Source organism: Aedes aegypti, chromosome 2, assembly GCF_002204515.2.
Source record: "Aedes aegypti strain LVP_AGWG chromosome 2, AaegL5.0 Primary Assembly, whole genome shotgun sequence".
NCBI classification, from domain to species: Eukaryota; Metazoa; Arthropoda; class Insecta; order Diptera; family Culicidae; genus Aedes; species Aedes aegypti.
This window is the reverse complement of record NC_035108.1, coordinates 55872331-55879598: the sequence shown is the minus strand read 5'-3', so window position 1 is coordinate 55879598 and position 7268 is coordinate 55872331. Positions and strand designations below refer to the sequence as shown.

General features: G+C 34.5%; 1 protein-coding gene across 7 annotated transcripts in view; it reads left to right on the top strand.

The window, feature by feature from the left end:
- Window positions 1-3928: 3928 nt before the first annotated feature.
- The window catches only part of LOC5566289 (ribosomal protein S6 kinase beta-2), a 162422-nt gene continuing 159082 nt past the window's right edge, over window positions 3929-7268 (top strand). For 5 of the 7 annotated variants that reach the window (XM_021840875.1, XM_021840873.1, XM_021840871.1 and 2 more), the window contains exon 1: window positions 3929-4133. The gene's annotated coding sequence lies outside the window, so the exon portion shown is untranslated. Of the gene's footprint in view, window positions 4139-7268 lie in introns of all 7 variants that reach the window. The other 2 variants (XM_021840869.1, XM_021840870.1) reach the window with 2 other exon arrangements.

The following is a 7268-nucleotide window of genomic DNA, read 5'->3' as shown; positions in this document are numbered from 1 at the left end:
TGGCTATTTCACCTAATAGTCAAGTTTGAAGACTTGTACAATTTTTAAATTTGACAAATAAATTTGTAGAACATGACTTTTTGGTAAAACTAGGTACTTGTTTTCATAATATTTCCAAATTTAATTTATTTTTTAGGAAAATGGGAGATTTGAGATAATACAAAAGTTTGTCTATGAAATGATACAATTAGTTTCCCATATATTTAGCCAATTTACTTCATACAAACTTTTCCCATATATATTTACCCGATTTTCTACATACAAGTTTTAACTTAAAACTTAAAACTTTTAAGCCCTTCTTTAGAGTTAACGAATTTCGCTCAAATTTTCAAAGAAAATTTTAGGGGTTCAAATGAACTAATTTGGGGGTGTAGCTTGTGATTTTTCTATGCAGGTTGATATTTATGGATCATCTCAATTTCTTCGAAAATTATTTTTTTTAGTAAAGTAGTCTCAAGGTTTTGTCCATCACTGTACATGTGACATATAAGAAACCACCAGAAAACGGAGGTAAATTCTTTCAGAAATAGCTGATATAAGCATATACAGTATTGGACAAAACATTTGCGACTTTTTCGATTTTCCATACAAAATGACCAACTTTGGTAAGCTAAATCTCAGTTATTTATGAATCGATTTGAATAAAATTTTCACAGAACATCAAATATATCTTGAATTTTAACATATATTTTTGTACAATTTTTCCAATCACGAGTTTATAAGTTATAACGGATTAACTAAAGTGTAATTTTCGACGAAAAATTCAAAACAATTTATCTCAAAATCTGATAGCTCCACACAAAAATTGTCTTCAGCAAACTTGTTCATCTCGTTACCAGGTATAACTTTGCTCAAGATATCATGAAGCTATTCATTCAAAATGTTTAGTTATGTCATTTATAAAAACTCGTCAAAAATCACTTTAGTCAAACCGTTACTTGTGATTGTAAAAATCACTCAAAAATATATGTTAAGGAGCCTATTTTATATATCGAGTAGATTCATGTGACTCGTCTGTAAACACTGTCGATCAAAGTAAGCTTGCATATTTCAGATGTCATCCATCGACTCCCATAGTAATCCAGTCACATAGAGTGACAACTGTCGAAAAACTCGAGTGACAGACCCGTGTCGAGCAAATTTTTTGGTCGACAGTGACTCCAGTCGAGTCATTTTGATCGACTCGACTTATAAAATAGACCCCTAAAATTCAAGTTATGTCTGATGTTCTGCCAAAATTTCATTCAAATTGGTCCATAAATAGCTGAGATATAGCTTACCAAAGTTGGTCATTTTGTATGAAAAATCGAAAAAGTTGCAAATGTTTTGTCCAATACTGTATAAGCACTTAAAAGAGGTTGTCCTAGGTGGCCCTGACTGGCTATCGAATCCTATTTTGTTAGTTGATCAGGTGTTATCAGAACCTTATAAATGGTTCGTTTTTTGAATTTGTATGAATTTAGAAAATCATACATTTCACCTTATGGAAGATGAAACGAGTATTGCAATAATAATTGTTTATGTATCGTTTTAGCATCACTCCACATCAAAGCGTCAATAGGCGCGTGGTGTACGCATGCGCATATGGATCGCAAGGTTGTTGGGTCGATTCCAGGTTGTGTTCAAATTTTAGTTTCATGAGGCAAATTTATTAATTCCAACCCGACGGCGAATTTCCTAAAGGGGTTTCTTCTATGTATTTAATTAGTCCATTTGCCTGACTACTAACTCTGTTTTATAAGGAATTCAAGTAAAAAGGTGTTCAAATAAAGTTAGGGGTTAATTAATGTTTATTTAATGATAAAAGGACGGTACAAGTCTTAAGTTACACCCCCATACACTGATAAAAATCCACACGCTCGATCTGTGTGTTTAAAATTATGGATCGATTCATGAACGTCCATATCGATTTGCTATGATTTTCTTGCAAACTTCGTAGATATTAAATTCCTTTGTTTTGCTTCATGGATTGATTCATCAACCGACAAAAAGGATTCCATATTTTTTCCACATAAGTTTCCGAAGCTTTCTCTTCAGATTCGTATGTGTCAACCTATGGACGCATAGATCATCACTCATGTGTCATAATCATCATGTTCAAGTTGGTTGATTCATTGATATGCGCAATGAGATTGTTATGATGAAATCCATGAGCTATGCTATCGATTTCCATGTTCAAAGCTTCTAAATTGTTTGTGATCAACCCATGGGATGCATAGTGAATTGAATTGCGGTTGGACCTCGTGTCGAACGACAGTCATCATCATGCTTCCAAAGAGAAGAAGCAAATTTTGAAGCTGAAAGTGTTAGATGGAAATTTGTGAATTCGATTTTTCTTTTATTAGTGAAGTTGACCGATATACGAGAATTCTACCTTTCTATAAGAAAACATTGATTATAATGTACAGTTTAGTAGAAAAATCGGATTCCACTAACAGATTTTCCTGGCTTTCAGTTTCGAAAAAATGGAATATGCTTATCCCTGGCTTCCCAAATTATGGATTTGCGGCGCCCCGCTTGTTGCTGGCTCACGGGTTTAAAAATAAAAATCAAGAGAGCTTGCGACAAGCAGAGGAGCCTCGGATCCATATTTTGGGGAGCAAAAGTTCTTCTACCAAATTTCTTCTTTCAGTCCCATGACATTTATGTTCTATCACACATGACTATCTAAAGCTACTACATTTCGAATTCAATAAGCAAATCAGTTGGTTTTCATGATTTAATATTAACAAATTCATGTTTGTTTCACATGACAACCTAATGTTGATACACATGTTATTATACCGTGAAATCAATGATGAAATCCACATGGCTACCACACTCAAATCATGTGGTTTTCCTCATTGCGCAAATCTATAAGTAAAACACACGACCTTGACGTGTAGATTTTTCTCAGTTTATTTGTTCATTTGGACTCATACTGTGTGTGGTGAAAATTTTAGCGGAATCGGTCAACTTTAATGTGGACTTGAACGAGCTTGAAGTTTGTACGGAAAAAATCATAAAATACAAGGGTTAGACAAAAATGCGAGATTTTCGTTATTACACTACTCTACCGCTGGAGTGGCGTAGAATATCGCCCAACCTTATTTCAGCTGCCCAGCGAAGTTTTTATACTCTGTTTAGACACGATGACATGCGGTGTAAGAAGGAAAGAGAAAGATATGGTAAACCTCAGTACAGTGTGTTTAAGTTTCTTATAAGATTGATTTGCGGTAAGTATTGTGAAAGACATACCAGTTTCGCAAAAAATGTTTGCAAAATCGTTACCTGTTCTGTGATAAAGCTGGTTTACGCGCTCTACATGTAGCCCAATAAAACTCCATCAAAAAGACGTTTTTTTTTAATTTTCCACCTTAATTCGTCAAAATTAACACCTACAGGCTCACATCGGATGATGAGGTCTTGATAGTCAACAAAAACAAGTTAATATATCTGTTTTTCAACTTAAAGGTTCTTAGGCGCGTTTGACGCATCCAACAACCGAGTGCTGCCCTGGCCACGTCCTTGCAACAGCTGAATAAATGGGAAGGAAAGGTTAGTAAGATGTTAATGAAAGATTTTTCATAGGCATTATGAAAAGTTTAAAAAGTAGCGCACATTTAAGTTTCGTTACTTAGAACATCGACTGGGATTGAATTCATAACCTTTTAATTAGTAAGGAAAAACGTTGTGCATTAGACACATGTTTCAAAATAAATGTTTTTGACATTTTCGTCTCATTCATGTGCAGGATTACATCGGAAAACAATCTTTTAGTTGTAGTGGTGAGAACATGCGTTCAACATAGAAACGCACACTTTGATAAGCGTTTCCCGGTGGTGTTGGTGTCGCACCACTATCATTATTCGCAATCGTAAATATAGAGTAATCGTACGTAGTAAAATCCGTCATCGTTCTGCTATACGATCGGTCGAGCACTCGGCAAAATCATTCCATTGATTAGACGATGGTTACACTTGGTTCACGTCGTGCGCGTTTCCCGTGTTCCCTCTAGACGTAGAAGTGTTGGACTTTTTTTTTTGGGTGTTGTGCTGCTATAAGCTGCTACTGCTGATTGAGGAAATTATTTTTTGACCTTATATAGGAAGAAATAGTGCGATAAATATTTTCCAGCATTTGAATGCGGTGTGGTATGGTGATTTTTTATTCGATTGCTAGGAGAATATGTGATAAACTATATCTATTCATATGATTGAAATTCTGCGATACAAAAAACATAAGTGAAGTTATGTGGAAGACACTGAAATGGTGCTAAAGAGCATACACGCGGTTTTGTGCAGATCAATGTGTTTTTTACTTCGGAACATTCCTCCGCGGGCGAAGGAGATTTACAGTTTTAGCGTGTTGGTCTGCCCCGTACGTTGCTGAATATACGTTAATACGTAACTAACGGTGCTTCGAAGTGTATCTCATCAAAGACTGATAAGACGTTATCGCGATTTCGAAGTGGAATATTTTCTTATTTCCGACATACGAAACTTCTTTGCAAAAATTGAACATATTCTCTTGTGTGACTGTGAGAGACTTTGATTCGTATAATTTGCGATTTATTTCGACTTTTGGCTAAATTGGGCATGGATACCCGATTGAGTGTTGGATTGAATCAGCAAAAAAAAAAAAATTGAAATCGCTGAAAGTGATAGGCAAAAAATAATATATAGCACAGCGCAAGGTTAAAAAAAAGGAGAATCACGCGGTGTCTCTGTGAAAAGTTGCATTTTGCTCAAAAAGTGTTCCATCTATAATTGTTTCTGAGCTTCCGCAAATAATAGACTATTTCTTATTCATATATAAAATATTTTTTCAAAAATTTCGATATTAAGGTAACACGGGAGAACGTGTTATTTCTCTTAGCTTTTGTCACAATTTTCATCAAAACTTTGCAGAAGCAAATCTCGAGTTTTAGTGAACCGATGAAGCTGAAAATTTAATGGATTGTGCACTAAATATATAGAACTATATGAGTTATATTCACATCGATGTATGGATTCGTACTTGAAATTTTTTTCTTCAATGGAAAGGGTGATTATAATGATGTTAGCTCCTTAAAAAGCATAGAGTCAATTATGAGATTTTATTTAAAAAATCTTTATATCTTAATTCAGAATTTTAGCTGATTTTGCCATATTTTTTCATAGTATTGTCACGAGTACGTTAAAATTGCCTTCTCATGTTTTAAAGACGAATCAAAGGCATGAGAAAAATTGTTTAGACTGAGGTATTCATATAAGTTAACCAATTGGTTCCTTATGGGGCCCAGATAGCCGTAGCGGTAAACGCGCAGCTATTCAGCAAGACCAAGCTGAGGGTCGTGGGTTCGAATCCCACCGGTCGAGGATCTTTCCGGGTTTGAAATTTTCTCGACTTCCCAGGGCATAGAGTATAATCGTACCTGCCACACGATATACGCATGCAAAAATGGTCATTGGCACAGTAAGCTCTCAGTTAATAACTGTGGAAGTGCTCATAAGAACACTAAGCTGAGAAGCAGGATTTGTCCCTGTGGGGACGTAATGCCACAAAGAAGAAGAACCAATTGGTTCCCTAAGGAATTTCGGAATATCTCTGGAATCAAACGATCAATTATAAAAATCAAAAGATTCCAACAATACAAGAGTTTTTTTTGAGAATATGTAGAAAAATGGTGCATAAATTTTGAAAAAAATATAATCGAGATTAACATGATTGCTTAGAACTTTTTAAGTTTTTTTAGATAGAAAAAAAAAATAGTATCCGGAAGACTACGTGAACTTGAAAAAAATAATTTCTAGTCCAGATATATGGAAGATAAAATACTGGACAGAATATAACATGCATTGGCTGTTTTTCTTGCAAAATGGTCAAATTTGTAGGTCTGGATCACGGCTCCTAGTGGTCCAATTGTTGTGATTTTTAACCACAGCTCTGAATTAACATAAATTTTACTGAACTGAAAAATCACAACATTTAAAACACATACATGATTGAAAATTTTTCATTTTGTAAAAAAAAGGCCAAAAAAATAATCCTTTTTTTTAAATGAAACAGTTTTACTGAAAACGTTGTTTGACAATCTTCTTGTGTGTCTTATCAAATTGCACAATTTTGCGAAAGGGCATATTGCTCTAGGTATTTTTATTTAAAGTTATTTCTAATTCAAAATTTTGTCATATTTTTCAATATTTGAGATAAGTCAACTTTGTGAATTGCTCTGAATTTCACACCTTCACCGCTTTCACGCTACATTGAAAATTTCTCGTCAACCGGAGCACTAGAAGCCGAATTCCAAGTTTCCAAACATGAAAATTTTGCATGAAAAAAAAAACAACCGATACGTACTTTATTATGTCCGGTATTGTAGCTAAAGCACCTTTTTTTTGAGTCAAGAAATTATTCTCGCATAACTTCTGATCTTGCCCTAAAAGCCATTGGTAACCATGTGTGTAGCTCGTTGTTTCTGAGCATTTGAAAGGATTTTCATGCTATTTAACAACGCTATGGGGAAGAAAGGATCATTATCTACCTGCCCGTGATGTTGGTTTGGATGCTTATTCTTTTTTTTTGCTCAGAAACAACGAGCTACACAGGTGGCTACCAATGGCTTTTAGGGCGTTATCTTAGAGTATGCGAGTATTGAAATTTAAGAAAATTTTCTATGCTTCAAAATTTTTAGAGATGTTACTTAGGATTAAAAAGTTGATGTTTCCAATTAATGATAATTAATGTTCAGCAGTATTGAAGAGAGAAAAACAAGAATGTGATCAGGTTTGACTTCATACAATAATGTCATGCCGGTCATACCACATTTATATTCACAGTAAAGACTGGTTTGCTACTGACAAGCTAGGACAGGACGTGACAGCTCAACTAAGACTGCCCCGTTGTTTTTCAGTCATTAACCTCGGTAGCCAGTGCTACCAGTATTCTTTCAAGCAAATCTTGTGAACAATCACAAATGTCAAGGCTCATAATTTGGTTGTTTCTGGCATGTTCCATTCATCCAAAGCAATAGCGGATATAAGCTTATTAAAAAAATAGGTTTATATTCAAAACCAGCGATATTTTTAGAGAAAATTGTCACTATTTCCATTATATTACTTTCAATTAAGTATTTTTTATTCATTTTAGCATTGTAGGAGCACATGGGGTAAACATAACATTTAATATAAAAAGGTTTTAAACAAAAAGATTTCATGAAAATATTTCGAACTTTTGATAAAAACTCTACTTTATGAACTAGCAACACTGCCAGGCTAGCAACAAAGTGCCCTGTTGCAATTCAACTC